This window comes from Pituophis catenifer, unplaced genomic scaffold (genome assembly GCF_029215685.1).
Source record: "Pituophis catenifer annectens isolate HBS135680 unplaced genomic scaffold, rPitCat1.0.hap2 SCAF_1, whole genome shotgun sequence".
Lineage (NCBI taxonomy): Eukaryota > Metazoa > Chordata > Lepidosauria > Squamata > Colubridae > Pituophis > Pituophis catenifer.
The window spans coordinates 59,546,296-59,560,755 of record NW_027256881.1 but is presented as its reverse complement, the minus strand read 5'-3'; the positions used below and the strand labels follow the sequence as shown (position 1 = coordinate 59,560,755).

General features: G+C 38.7%; 1 pseudogene; it reads right to left on the bottom strand.

Moving 5' to 3' along the window:
• Positions 1-694: 694 nt before the first annotated feature.
• Positions 695-1,372, bottom strand: LOC139321253 (U2 small nuclear ribonucleoprotein B'' pseudogene; annotated as a pseudogene).
• Positions 1,373-14,460: the final 13,088 nt, after the last annotated feature.

Here is a 14,460-nt window from a genome sequence, read left to right as displayed (position 1 = left end):
TTTGCAACATGGTCTGTAATCCTTGTATCATTTTGATCAAATTTACTTTAATAATTTTATCTTGAGATAAAAGTTGAATCTAGAAATCTGAAACAAGAAACCACTCTCTTAAGCCTAAGTGCAACTTGTTTCTCAGAAACAAATATAATTTATTTGGTTCCAAAACAACTACTACCTGATGATCAGTGGTTTTTGCAGAACCACTGATAAATAACCACATTTTATTTATTCCTTGAATGGACATTGACCTTTCAGTGCAAGTCTTGGTGCATTAAAATCCCTTTGGTCTTTTTTGGCCTGTGGGGAAAAAGAGTGGGGAGGCAGACAAAAAGAACAAAAATAATTAATCAGCATCTATACCCCATCCCTGCACCAGTAAGAAAATACTTTATCCATTGTTGCTGTTTTCAATTTCCCTGTATTGTTGCTTTTTGTACTATTTTTTTTTGAACTCTTAAGAAACAGTTTTATTTCTTATTAAGCAACTTGTAAGGATCTGAAGATCACAATATCTTAAACCAATTTATGTACATCAACAAAATCTAACAGTGGTCAGCTGAAATGTTAGCATTCCTTGAACATGTTTAGAAATACGAACATGCCGACTAGATGAAATCCCAAAAGTTTTATATAACATAGTTTCCTTAAAATTAAGGAACCATCCTTTAATTTATTCACCCCTGCCCTTAAAAAACCCATGGCACATGAAAAAAAGCACGTAAACAAGTTCTTTCAAAAAATGTGAGTTCATTGCCATCACTTTTTGGCATACGTAATTTTCATTGCATGTGATGGGGTAATTTTAAATCCTTGGAGGGCATCCCGAGCAGCCTGTCCTTCATTTTCAAATTCCACAAATGAAATGTCATTTCATTTGTCTCTACTGGTAGGTTGTTGAGGAAAAGTATATGGTTTGGTGGATTATCAGGCACCTGTTGATTCTGTGAAGCATTTGCTTGAGCATTTGCTGAATTTTGATTTGCTCCCTGATTTGGCTTTTTGGCAGTATTTGCAGCCTGCTCCAAGGATTTGGTCTTCTTTTTCTCTTTTCCTTTCTCTTTATCAGCAAATGTACCACGCATTTTAGAAATTACTTCAGAGTCTGTTTTTGCATACTGAATACACATTGGTTTGCCATAAAATGGGAAACCTTGTAACAGCCTCAGAGCATTGGTGGCTGATCCAAGTTCTTTAAATATAATAAAGGCTTGTCCCCTCATCTTCATTGTTTTTAAAGCCACAATATCCACCACATGACCAAATTGGGAAAATAGTGCATATAAAGATCTTTTGAGTTCTTCTTTTTTCATTTTATCATTCACATTATTGATATAAAGAGTATGGTTGGGTCGAATATCTATCTTCCAATAGGCTGACCAATAATTTCTTAATTCCTTCCAAATTTTCCTGTCGGCATTACACTGGAGTGTGACTGCCCCGCCTGTACTATTATTATTATATTATATACTATTATTATTATATTATTATATTATGTACTTTTATTGCTATACCTTCAGTCCGATCTTTAGAGACCAATGGAAGAATGTTTTTCTACTATTAGAATTATCTTTATCAACCATTCTTCATAATTCAGTCACTCTGTACCAAGAAAAAAGGTATAGGTGCCGGTAGGAGAAAAATTAAAGTCAGAGGCATAGCAAAGTGAGATATATTTTCATCTGATAGAAGAAATACTTCATATATTTGTTTATTTCAAGAGTAAACTTACATGCTCTTTAGACAGTGCATTGTTTCTCTGGCTATGAAATCTCTGGGTCTTTTTTTTTTTTTTTGCTTTAATCTATATGCCGCCCTTCTCCGGAGTCTCAGGGCGGCTTACAATGCGTTAAGCAATAGCCTTCATACTTTTGTATATTTATACAAAGTCATCTTATTGCCCCCACAATCTGGGTCCTCATTTAACCTACCTTTGAAAGGATGGAAGGCTGAGTCAACCTTGAGCCTGATGAGTTTTGAACTTGCAGTAATTGCAAGCAGCAGATGTTAATAACAGTGCTTTAGTCCACTGTACTACAGGCTCTTTTTAATCCACAGACATATAGAGTCAAGATACCAAGTTGAAATGTCTCACTATTGGCACTCTTTGGTATTTTTTAAAATGTTCATTTTATCAGTTTTTTTGTGTTAATTTATCAGATCCTGAAATCAGTCATATAGGGCTAGCCTTTAATAATTACAGATTGACTTTAAATGGGTAACAACTTTTCCCTCAGAAAATATTACGAGGTAAAGTATTTATATTATATTGGAACATGTCAATTGCTTCTAGAATAACAGATGAAGTAACTCTAGAAAAATACATTATATACAGTATAACATTTTCTGTTTTAACAAAGCCTAGCTGGCAAAAGCTCCCCCGTCCAATCTCTGTTTTCTCAACCTAGTATCGGAGGGTGCTGCTTGATTCTCCTTCTCAGTTTATTAAATCTCACAATGGGATCTTTTTTCATTGTCAGTTCCACAACCACAATATAGTAAGGTAGGGTGGCCTGACAGAGAAAGTGCTTGGCCTAAACCCATCCAGTCAGCTTCTGTAGCTGATGGCACTCCCTTACAAAAAAAATATATGGATAAATAATAATAAATAAATAGGTTCTCTAGATATTTGGCAAAAATTAGTCTTCTCCAAATGATAAGAAAATCCTTTCCCACTCTTACTTTCCTTACTCTTATTTCATCAGAGTAAATTAATTTCAGAATACTTGTATACTTGTGTGTAGCTTTTCTGAGTAATCTGTGGAAATTTCACCCTGAGAACAGCAACATTTATTATTTGGAATAATTACATAGATTTATTTGAAAGATAATTTCAATACACTAGAACTGTAGTGAAAAGTCAATTGAGGGAGTTTTCTACGGCAATGGTTTTAGAAATCAGTCAGTTTGGAATATGTACACTGAACATTTTTGGACAGTTTAGCCATCATGGCTTTTTAAAAGCGAAGTTAGGTAAATGAAAACAATTCTAAAAATTGTAGTTGAATGTGAATGCTACAAATTCTTTCTTGAAACTCTCACTCTCCTGAATTGTCGTTGCCACAAATATATTTATTTTAGTATTCCTATATATCTTAGGGTTTACCAAATATCTTATAAATGCCCTTACTGTTTTCAGTATATCTGAAGAAAAATGAAGTATAATTACATATGCCCGTATATGGATTGTTCATTCCTTGGAAAAAAAATATGTATGAACAATAGAACTTTAAAATTCTATAAATAGCAGACAATTTTGTATTATTTATAATTGTTCATTTTTATGTTTTGCTAGAGCTTCTTTTGGAAAGCATTCACTAAATAGTTACAGGCTGTCCAAGGTGTGAGAAGTTCTATGAAAATAAAAGAGCATTACAAAGACCTGCACTATCTTTCTAGAAGTTATTTCTAAAAGTACAAGCAGAGTATAAACTGGGTAAAGAGTTTCAGAGCCCTATGAAATCTTGCAACTCCCATTCCAGCTACAACTACTACCTCTTACCAGTTTGTCTGTTTCTCTCTGTTTAGTTTCAAACTATTGCCTCTGTGCTATCTTTCTGATCCATTACTCTATAGCTGGAGGATTGACAGTGTCTCCAATTTAGATGGCCAACTCCGCAAATGTATATCATAGTTCCCACTGAAGAAAGGTCATCTACTATGCTACATTATTAGCCAAATAATGCTCTGCTTCCATATTATATTCAAGACCCAATGCCAGAAATATGTTTGACAGCTGCTACTTCCCCAGCCATAGCTATTTCTTATATGCATCTTGGTTTTTAGAGAATACCCATTTTCCCTTTTGATTTCTATTTGCTTCTTTGCAAGCCAGGAGAAAAAGCTGATGCTTTCATCCTGGATACCTAACATGGAAGTATGTCTCTTTAATTGAACTCACTGGGGCTACCTTTCCCGTAAATATAGTTTGGATAGAGGAATAAGTAACTATTTATTGACTTATCTGTTGCTGGTGAAATCATGTGAGCCTTCAAACTGAAGGAATAAAATAAGAACCGAGTTCCTTTTCAGTTATAACTCCAGCATATCCAGTACTGTAGAGGATTGACTGAACCAGGACTCTGTCAGCTGGCTGACAACCTGAAATCAGGCTGACAGCAGCTAGGTTGCCTGTCCACCTGGGGGCTAATTTTTAAAGCTGGTAATGGGATCGCATCACTGTCACATCAGATTATGCTATTCATTCTCTGGCAGGTCTTAAAAAAATGGAGGGAGTGAAATTATCTCTTGGGATAATAAGGATACTTCTCCTCTCTCTCTCTCTCTCTCTCTCTCTCTCTCTCTCTCTCTCTCTCTCTCTCTCTCTCTCTCTCTCTCTCTCTCTCTCTCTCTCTTGCGCGCACGCGCGTACCCTTACTTACTCATGCACATTATTTATCAGTGTGGTCAGTCTTTAGCCATACTAGGCCATGATTAAAAATATTAAATGTTACCTATGGCAGAGTCTATCATGCTGGGTTATGAGAGGCTGTATGACAACAATCTTCAAGAAGCACCTGTTTCCACAGGCCTCTGAGAGGCATGCCAGGGGAAAAAGTCTCAAATGGAATTGATCATTGTAATTTTAGGTGTGGAGTTGTGCAGCTGGTATGGAAATGATAAAATAAGCAAGGTGATTGGACCTCAGCTAATTTCAGATTAAATGCTACTACCCTTTGGCAAAAAAAAAAAAAAAAAAAAAAAAAAAAAATTGCCCTCTGTTTGAGCTCAGCTGAAGAGAAAAAGATCTAAGGTTTCAGGGGATCCACTGTAGAGTAACTTCCAGCAATACAAGCCAAACCAAATCAAAGAACACCAACCGTGGTATTAGCAACTGTGTCATTTGCTCTACCAAGAGATTCTGTCCACACGCATCCCTGCAAAAAGTGAAGGTTGTATTTAAAAAACTTATGTGTACCTGTGGGAATTTAAGCTCTCGGTGCCATTCCAGATTGAAATCATGCCTGCAATTTACTGCTGAAAATTCATTCATGCAATTAATTGTGTTGATAGTAGAATATTTCCAATTGGATAACGGCAGTTCCAGGATGTGGAATATAGCTTGATAGCATCTTTTTCTGGTCTTCATAACTCACAGAATTAAAGGGTTGCAAGGGACTTGGATGTTTTCTTGTGTAGTTCCCCTGCCCATGGCTGGAGTCCTCAGGCTACTCTGGGCAGATGGCTGTCCAAGTTTTCTTTGAAAACCTCCAATGAAGAAGCACTTATGACTCTAGCATACAGGTGGTTCTACTGCTTTACAATTCTCACAGTCAGGAAATTACTCTTTGTTTTGAGTTTGGATCTCTGTAAAGCGTCTACTTGTTGGTTCTTGTCCTACCTTTGGGCACTATAAAGAATAATCCACAACTCTTCCCTGTGATAGCTGTTCAAGTTTTGGAAAGCTACTATCATGTTTCACTTTAGCCTTCTCTTCTTTAGGCTAAATATACTCAGTTCTTTTAACCATTCTTTATAGGATTTAAATTCCAATCCCATTGCCATCTTTGTTGCTTTTCTGTACATACTTTTCAGTTCCTCTGCTGTACAGATGCTTCAGTACAGCATCTATACTGTATTGCAACAGCCAAAAGTGAACACAATAACCAGATGTGGTCAGATCAGTACCATAGGATTGGTACTACCAGTTCCTGTGACCTCAACATTATATTTCTGTTGATGCAACCTAGGGTTGCATTTAATTTATGTAGCCACCTACTCAGTGATGGGTTTCAAAAGTTTTTACTACTGGTTCTGTGGGTGTGGCTTGGTGGGCGTGGCGTGGCTTGGTGAGCATGGCTTGATGGGTGTGGCAGGGGAAGGATACTGTAAAATCTTCATTCTCACCCCACTCCAGGGAAGGATACTGTAAAATCTCCATTCCCTCCCCAATCCAGGGGAAGGTTACTGCAAAATCCCTATTTCGTCCCGATCAGCTGGAACTCAGGAGGCAGAGAATAGATGGGGGCAGGGCCAGTCAGAGGTGGTATTTATTGATTCTCCGAACTACTCAAAATTTCCGCTACCAGTTCTCCAGAACTGGTCAGAACCTGCTGAATACCACCTCTGCACCTACTTCATTGTTGTGACTCTGAGTAGCTTACAATTGAAGCCAGCCAAATGCTACCTATTTTATATCTATAAAACTGATTTTTCCTGCAGAACTCTACATCACTGAACTGTATTCTGTGAGCTCAATGCTTAACATTTTAAATAAAGATAACTTTGGACCTCTTCTGATCATACCATTCCCTACCCCACTCTCCACTTTTGGGTCATCTACAAATTTGCTGAATATCCCTTCTATTCCCTTGTTCAAGTCAAATTGTGGAAGACCTCTGAGCTCAAGACAGAGGTCCCCCATTGCATCTGTAGCTGTATAGATATAAATCCAGTGGTGGGATTCAGCCAGTTCGCAGCACTTCGGGAGAACCGGTTGTTAACTTTCTGAGCAGTTTGGTAAACTGGTTGTTGGAAGAAATCATTAGGGCAGAGAACCGGTTGTTAAATTATTTGAATCCCACCACTGTATAAATCCATTACAAACCATGCATTGGACATAATTGTTTAACTAACTGCAAAACCATCTGGTAATAGCAATGTACATCCCAATTTGTTCCATTTTGTCAGAAAGAAGGCTATGTTAATTTTATCAAAAGCCTTACTGATGATTAAATTCTGCATTCATAACATTCCTTTATTAAACAGATAAATAAAGGAGTTAATAATGTAGACCTAATAATCAGTATATCATTGATTAATTAATTTTGTTATGCTTCCTTTAGTTTTTGTCAGTTCAAAGCAGCATATCTACCAGCATATATTCCTACTTCCTATTTTTCTCATAACAATTGTCTGAGGTAGGTTTGGCTGAGAGAGAATGACTGGAAAGTTCCTTTGATCTACTAATGTAGTTACCAAAAAAAAAAAAAAAAAAAGGAGGAATGATTCTTTTATTACAGCCTACCATACTTATTGCAAACCCTGGCTTTTATTAATCAACTTCTGCCTTTCTAAGTGCTGGCAAACCCACCACTTGAGAATCTTTTCTATAGTTATCTTGGGTATTGATGTTAAGTACTAAATGACTTAGATGAGGGAATAGAAGTGGAACTTACCAAATTTGCAGATGGTACTAAGCTGGTAGGGATAGCTAACACCCTAGAACAGTGATGGCTAACTTTTTTGCCGTTGTGTGCCAAAAGTGGGGGGAGTGCGGGGGGTTTGCATACGTGCGTGCCCACACCCATAATTCAATGCGCCCAGCACATACGCGTGTAACCCCCTGTGCTCCCCCTGTTTTTGGGATGCGATGGAACGGTGGGCCCGGAAGACTTGTTTTTTGCCCTCCCCAGGCTCCAGAGGCGTTCTAGGAGCCTGAGGAGGGTGAAAACTGCCTTCCCACCCCCCGGAGGCCCTCTGGAGGCCGGAAACAGCCTGTTTCCTGAGTTCCGGTGGGCTTGGAAGGGCTGAAAATCAGGTGGACGGCACGTGCATGCATTCTGGAGCTAAGCTAGGGCAACGCTCACGTGCCCACAGATATGGCTCCGCATGCCACCTGTGGCACCCGTGCCATAGGTTCGCCATCACGGCCCTAGAAGATAGCCTCAAGATCCATATGGATCTTGACAGACTTGAACACTGGTGTTGTGGCTCCGTTGCCTGAGCCTGGGCTATCGACAGATGCAGACTCTGAGAGTGAGGGGGAGGAGTTGGCAAGGCCTCCCTCTCCAGGACCCTTCTCTCTGGCAATGCCTCTGGAGGACACTGAAGGCCAAACGATAGGCTCAGAGCCAAGCACATCCCCGCAGCCACAGGTGGACAGTGACGAGGAAGATAAGTGCTGGCTGGACCCTCGACAGAGGTGCAGGGAGAAGCGTGCACAGCAGAGGGGAAGGCGTGCCAGAGATTAGCTGAGTCACTGGACCACACCCCACAGGGTATAAATGTGGGTGTGGTGGCTGGTTCAGTTTGTGACGAGCAAAAAACTGGAAATACTCCATGATCTCTGCTTTACTGGACTTTGCCTGCTTTATTGGACTGCATTTGGATTAATCTTTGTTTTGTGTGAGTAAAGTCTGAATTGGCAGATAGCCACTGGGTTGCTGCCAGCTTTATCATCAAAGAGTTTTGTCGTGTGGCTTATTAACTCCGGGCCATCTATGGGGGTGTGTGCGTGGTACAGGGACAGAACAACTGGGCCCTATCTAACAAAATGAAATTCAATGTAGAGAAAAGTAAAGTCCTACACTTAGGTAAAAAAACCCCAAAAGTACACATATAAACTGTGTGAAAACAGGTTTAATAGCAGCGACTGTGAAATCTTGGAGTCTTAGTGGACAACCAGCTAAATATGAGCCAGCAGTGTGCAGTGGCAGCCAAAAAAGCCAATGCAATCCTAAATTGCATTAACAGAGGGATACAATCAAGATCAAGTGAGGTACTAACACCACTCTATAAAGCCCTATTAAGACCAAACCTATCGTACTGCATCCAGTTTTGGTCACCACACTATAAAAAGATGTTGAGACTCTAGAAAAGTGCAGAGGAGAGGAACCAGGATGATTAGGGGACTGGAGACTAAAACATATGAAGAACAGTTACATGAACTGGGCATGGCTAGTCTAGTGAAGAGAAGGACCAGGGAAGACATGTGTTCCAATATTTGAGGGGCTGCCACAGAGAGGAGGGGGTCAAACTGTTTTCCAAAGCACCTGAAGGCCAGACAAGGAATAATGGATGGAAACTGACCAAGGAGAGATTCAACCTAGAAATGAGGAGGAACTTTCTGACAGTGAGAACCATCAACCAATGGAACAGCTTGCCTTCGGAAGTTGTGGGAGCTTCATCCCTTGAGACTTTCAAGAAAAGATTGGACTGCCATTTGTCAGAAATGGTATAGGGTCTCCTGCTTAAGTGGGGGTTTGGACTAGATAACCTACAAGGTCCCTTCCAACTCTGTTAATCTGTAAAGTCTGCATAGTCTATAGTTTCCTAGGTTGACATTTTTCCTTTTTTAAAAAGAAGATTGGAACAAATTTAGCTCTTCTTCAGTCTTCTGGCACCACTCCCTTCACACTAGGAGTTCTCGAAGATTATAGTAGCGGTTTTGATATTACAGAATCAGCACCCTGGGATGTAATCCATCTGGCCCCAGCAACTTGAATTCATCAAAGCAGTTAAATGTTCTGTCAAATTTTCTTACCCATTTTGACCTGTATTTCTCTTCTGAACCCCTTGATATAGCTTCCGACAGATTGGACCACTTTTTCCTTTTGTAAAGAAACAAATGCAAAATAAGACTTAAGCAGTTCAGTCTTGTTTTTGTTGCCCATTACCATCTTGCCAACTTTTCCAGCCAGTAAAACCTGCCATTTCCACATCCAGGCAATTGCCAGATGAACATAAACTTCTTCTAAGGCAGAAATTTCATCGAAGAGAGTGTTGGGTGGAAGTTCTTCTCGCCATGGTAATAATAACCAGATGTTCGTCATTTCTTCTAAAGTTGGAGGATTATTGCAATCAATTAGATTGAAACAACTTAGTGTCTCATATACTGAATCGGTGAAATTATACCACTTTTCTAGGTATGCAATGGCTCTTTGATACACGTTGATGGCTTCTTTCTTGAACTTTTGCGCGGCATTCTCAGGCAAATGTTTTTTACGTAAGGCAAATAAAACTTTCATTCCAAAAAACTGCTCATCGTATTTTTTTTTTGCAAAGAATCATGCAGCTTACACATGATAATGTGAAGATCATGTGCAAGAATTTTTTTGCTTTCCAGCTTCAGTAGGGTGTCTTGCATTATTGACATGAAGAAGTGTGTGAAATATAAATACAATTCTGAAATTGTTGGTTCATCATCCTTTGCGAGTTCATTTTCCTGATCCAAAATAAGGTTCCAGATAACCTTATGGCACTCATCAGATCCAAGAGAAATAAAATACAATTTTAGAGGTAACCAATTTAAAAGAAGTCTTTCGACCGCTTTAAACAAACTTAACCAACGTGTTGGAACATGGTGCAAAACTTCATGGAATTCTGACTCGCAAAACTTACGTACCATTTCATCATAAAGCTTTTGAATAAAAAAAAATGTCCACTATTTTGTGAAAAAAAATAGTGAACATAATGTGAAAAAAGTGGACTGTCCGCTCAAATAGTGGATACCTGGCAACCAATGTCCTGACAACCTTAAGCACAACTTTATGCATATAATTTTTGTCCCCCCCCTTCATCATAGATGAATATTTGAGGATTATTTTATGTCATAGTTTTGGAATATATCAGGGGTGATTTTAACCAATAGAGTTTGTGGTTAGGAAGATCTGTTGGTCTCCAGTTTTATATGTGAATTTCTAGTAGAATCTGCCACTCATCTACTGGTTCTTCTTTCCACAGTTTTTCACTGCTTTTTGACCTTCCCTAACATTTCTAGCTGCTCTATTTGTCTTATTTTGTATTTACATTTCCTTCCATTACTCTCTTCACTACTTCTTATCTCCTGTACAGCTTCTTCATTTTCTCAAGAGGTCAGGACAAATATTGCATTGGTCTGACTGATGGGTGAACCCTGATTATTTATAACATGTCAGCAGTGATAATTGCTGGAGTATTTTGGCATTCTCCGTACACTTGCAGAGAAGATCAGATTTTTAATTCACCATTGGAAATGTGGCAGAGAGCCTATTTCTTTACCTAATTTCTTTTTCTGCCTGCTTGCCTGCAACAGATGTTCTACTTTTAACCAATGGAAATATGTAGTGGCTTCAATTGTTATTCTTCCCTAGCAAAAGCTATTAGCTTTTTCTGGAATCAGTCCACATTATTTCAGGAAGGTGAGAAACCCATTTTCCTGGCTAGTTTCTTATCTGCTGGATTTTAAACTGTGTAATATTAATGAAGGCTTTGAACAAAGTGCTCTCTGTGTGTGACACCATAGACATCTGGTACTTGTTCTAGAGAAAAAAAATAATAATGAAGCAAAACCCTCATTTATACAGATAGTCACAAATTCTTCATGTTAGTCTGGGAAAGTGTAAGCTGAAAAAAAATATTAACGATTCAAGAATAGGTGTCTGTGCTATGACAGTGGGAGACTATTTGGAGAATTAGACTTTACAGAAAGTTGTAGTATTGGTACAATACAGATACAGTATGTGTCTTTCTAGAACAGTTGATGAATCCCATTCATCTCTCATGAAAATTGGTGGCTAGATTTTAGGGTTTGGAAGACCACACAAGATAGAGGAATTAGACATAGCTTTTTTTTCTTAAGAGATAATTGTCTTCGTTGATATGTTGGGAAGATTTCTTTTTTTTAAAAAGTCATTAAAAAAGAGGAGTAAGAATATTTATTTGTTTGTTTTTTGGTTAGAGCTTTCCATTCCTTCCCAGTTTTCTTTCAGGAGCCCAGGACACTTACATAATACTCCTTTGTCTAATTTTCCCCTCAAAAACCCTGTGAAGTAAGTTGGGCTAAGAGAGAGACTGGCCCAAAATTTCCTAGTGAGCTTCCAAAGCTGAGGGAAGACTTAAATCTGGGTCCTCCTGAGCCTAGTCTCATATCTTAAGTACTAGGCTACATTGACTCTCAGTAAAGAACTTACTTTAAGTTCTTGTAGAAAGTTGAGACCTAATCACTGTCAAAACTTTGATGCTTAACTGAAAGTAAAAAAAAATGCCATGAGTTGCACATCTGAAGACTGAAAAGGGAAACAGAGGACATAAAACTGATCATAAGCAAAAACTCACACTACTAATTAAAGACATCAGGTTAAACAAAAGATGGAATATGTCATCTGTATAGCATCAAAAGTAGGTAGAAAGCAGCCAAAATCTGGCCTTTTGATTCTCCTGTACCCTGGCTGTCACATCCAGCAACAAATAAGCTGCCCGTAGTCATAGAGTTAGTTGGGTGGTCTTATATATTTCAAGAAAAAAAGAAAGAAAGAAAGAAAGAAAGAAAGAAAGAAAGAAAAAAAGAAAGAAAGAAAGAAAGAAAGAAAGAAGAAACAGTTGAAGGATGGCTCTTTATACAAAGTTAAGCAACTTTGGGCGAATTGTTGCAAACATTTGGAATTTTGAGGACAGTCATATTTTGAGGATAGTCAATGCTACCAAATATCTGCTGTTTTGGGTTATTTCACACCCCAAATTTTTGCTAGGTTGACTGATTGGTAACCCCAACTCATTACGTGTTATGCTTGGTTACAGCAACTCTTTATGTGAGTGGTGTGATAAACTGCTAAAGGTTCTGACTCTCACATCTCTCTAGATTTATACCGATCAGCTTTATACCGATGTCATAGCTGAGCAGTGTCATTGGAGTAGCTACAGTATCATATCTAGATTGCAAAAATGTAAGTGACTGCTAAATGACAACAAAGGGTTTCTACACTTCCCCACTGCTAACTAGCCCAGACATGGTATGCTCATCTAAAACAAATGTGAATAGTGGTAATTTCTAAAAAATAGTTCAGTTGAGGCCTAGTCACTGCTTGGAATGAGAAAGTGACAGTGATTTTAGATTAGATCTATTTAAAGTTTCTATGCATGTGGATCCCAGAGTTTTCATAATTATTGGAGGAACTTTGGGAGATGAAGTGGCAGAAGAGATGTCTAGGGAGATGCTGGAGGAAGATGAAGGATGAATCTGATCAAGCAACGTTAAAAACATTTATTAAGAATTATCTGTGTCATTAAGGGCAGTGTACTGTACTTATTTCTCTGTCCTTATTGCTCTGCAGATAAGCTACTGATCCTGTTCCAGTAACCTATGTAGATTCTCCTGGATAAGAAAAGGTCATAGGAATACTTGTAGGATGATTGTGAGGATTATTCTAAGAACATATTGGATAGACAGGTTTAGATCTTGTCAGAATTAGACTTTGGCTGTGCCCAGTCCAGTCCAGTTTACTGAGTTCTAACTGGTTTCTTCTGAGGAATGGGACTCATGGTTGTGGTTTGTGTATTAAATCCATATTCCTCCTTGGCTGGGTCCAAGTAGTGGTGAATGACTCTTTGTAGGATAGAATGGTCCTACTTCCCTTACAAGAGGTAGCAGTCTATCCTACCCTCAAGAGACTCTTGCTGGATACAGCAGTACAGACAAACTCCCAGGCAGAGTTGGTGTGCAATCTGGGGGTCTTCCTGGACTTAAGGTACTCACTAAAGAGCATATGGTGGTTGTGGCCAAAAGGACATTTGCACAAATACATCTTTTGTACCAGTTGTCCCCATTTTGAACATTTGGAAGCTTCATCTGGTCCAGAATGTAGTGGCACATGCAGTACTTGAACACATCATGATATAACCATGTTGCACTATTGTTATGTAAGCCACCACTGGCTCCCAGTAGGCTTCTAGATCCAATTTAAGATGTTGGTTGCTACCTTTAAAGCCCTATTTGCAATGGGGCCAAATTACTGACCCATTGTATGGCTGCCTATCCATGAAGGTTTCTACTTAACCTACTCCAGTGGACAGTGAAGCAGTGTCACCTGGTGGTGCCTAGGAAACATGCCTTCTTTGTCATGGCACCTGCTTAAGGGACAGTCTCATTTTAGAGATTTGGATGGCCCCAACTCTGTTGGTCTTCTGCAAGGTCATAAGGACCTGTTTTTTTTCCGCCCAGGCACTGGGGTTTAGCTTGTTTTTCTTAATATTGTGTATTTTTAAAATTCTTTTTTTCACTGTGCCAAATTTCATTGAAATGAATGGGTAGCTTCACTATACTTTCAAGGAACAACAGACTAGTGGACTTAGTAATAGTTGAATATCCTTAATTGGTTGCATAAACTGAAGCAGGATTGAATTGTTAGACATCTTAGATTATAGTATGTGCAAATCTATGTACAGCAGAAGGGCTGACTTCCTAGTCGCCTCTCACTTTCCAATGTGGATAGTAAAATTAGCACATTTTCCCTAAACTGTCTAAAAAAAGATAGCAGTTTAGAAGAACTCATATTTGCAAACATCTAATCTTGAAATAATCTAACAAGCTGTTGTGAGATAACTGTCTAGGCTTTTCCCTTCTTACATCTTGAGAGGATAAACAATATCAAGACATCTGACTCCTGCACGGTGTCTTTCTTTTTCTCCCTAACAAGCACCACCACATCTTCGTATTTTTCCAGAAATTCTGCTTGCTTAGAGGCAAAAAGTAATTTCTAGCTTTTGTGTCCTTCTGAGAAGACATTCTCTGCATCTTCAGATGTGCATTTCTTATAACTCATCTATACCCTTGGAGTATTTTTTTTTTTACTCTTTCAACATAATTTATAAATCTATCTTTGCAATGGAGAGAGAGACACAATTACCAGCCTTGGATTTCAATCTGGTCCTAACTATCTCCACAAAAACTGACTATCCTCCTTTTTATGGACTTTGCAAGCTTCTCCTGCACACATTCAGGGAAAAGTTGGCTGCTCAGATTTAGACAAAATGGAAACATCCTGG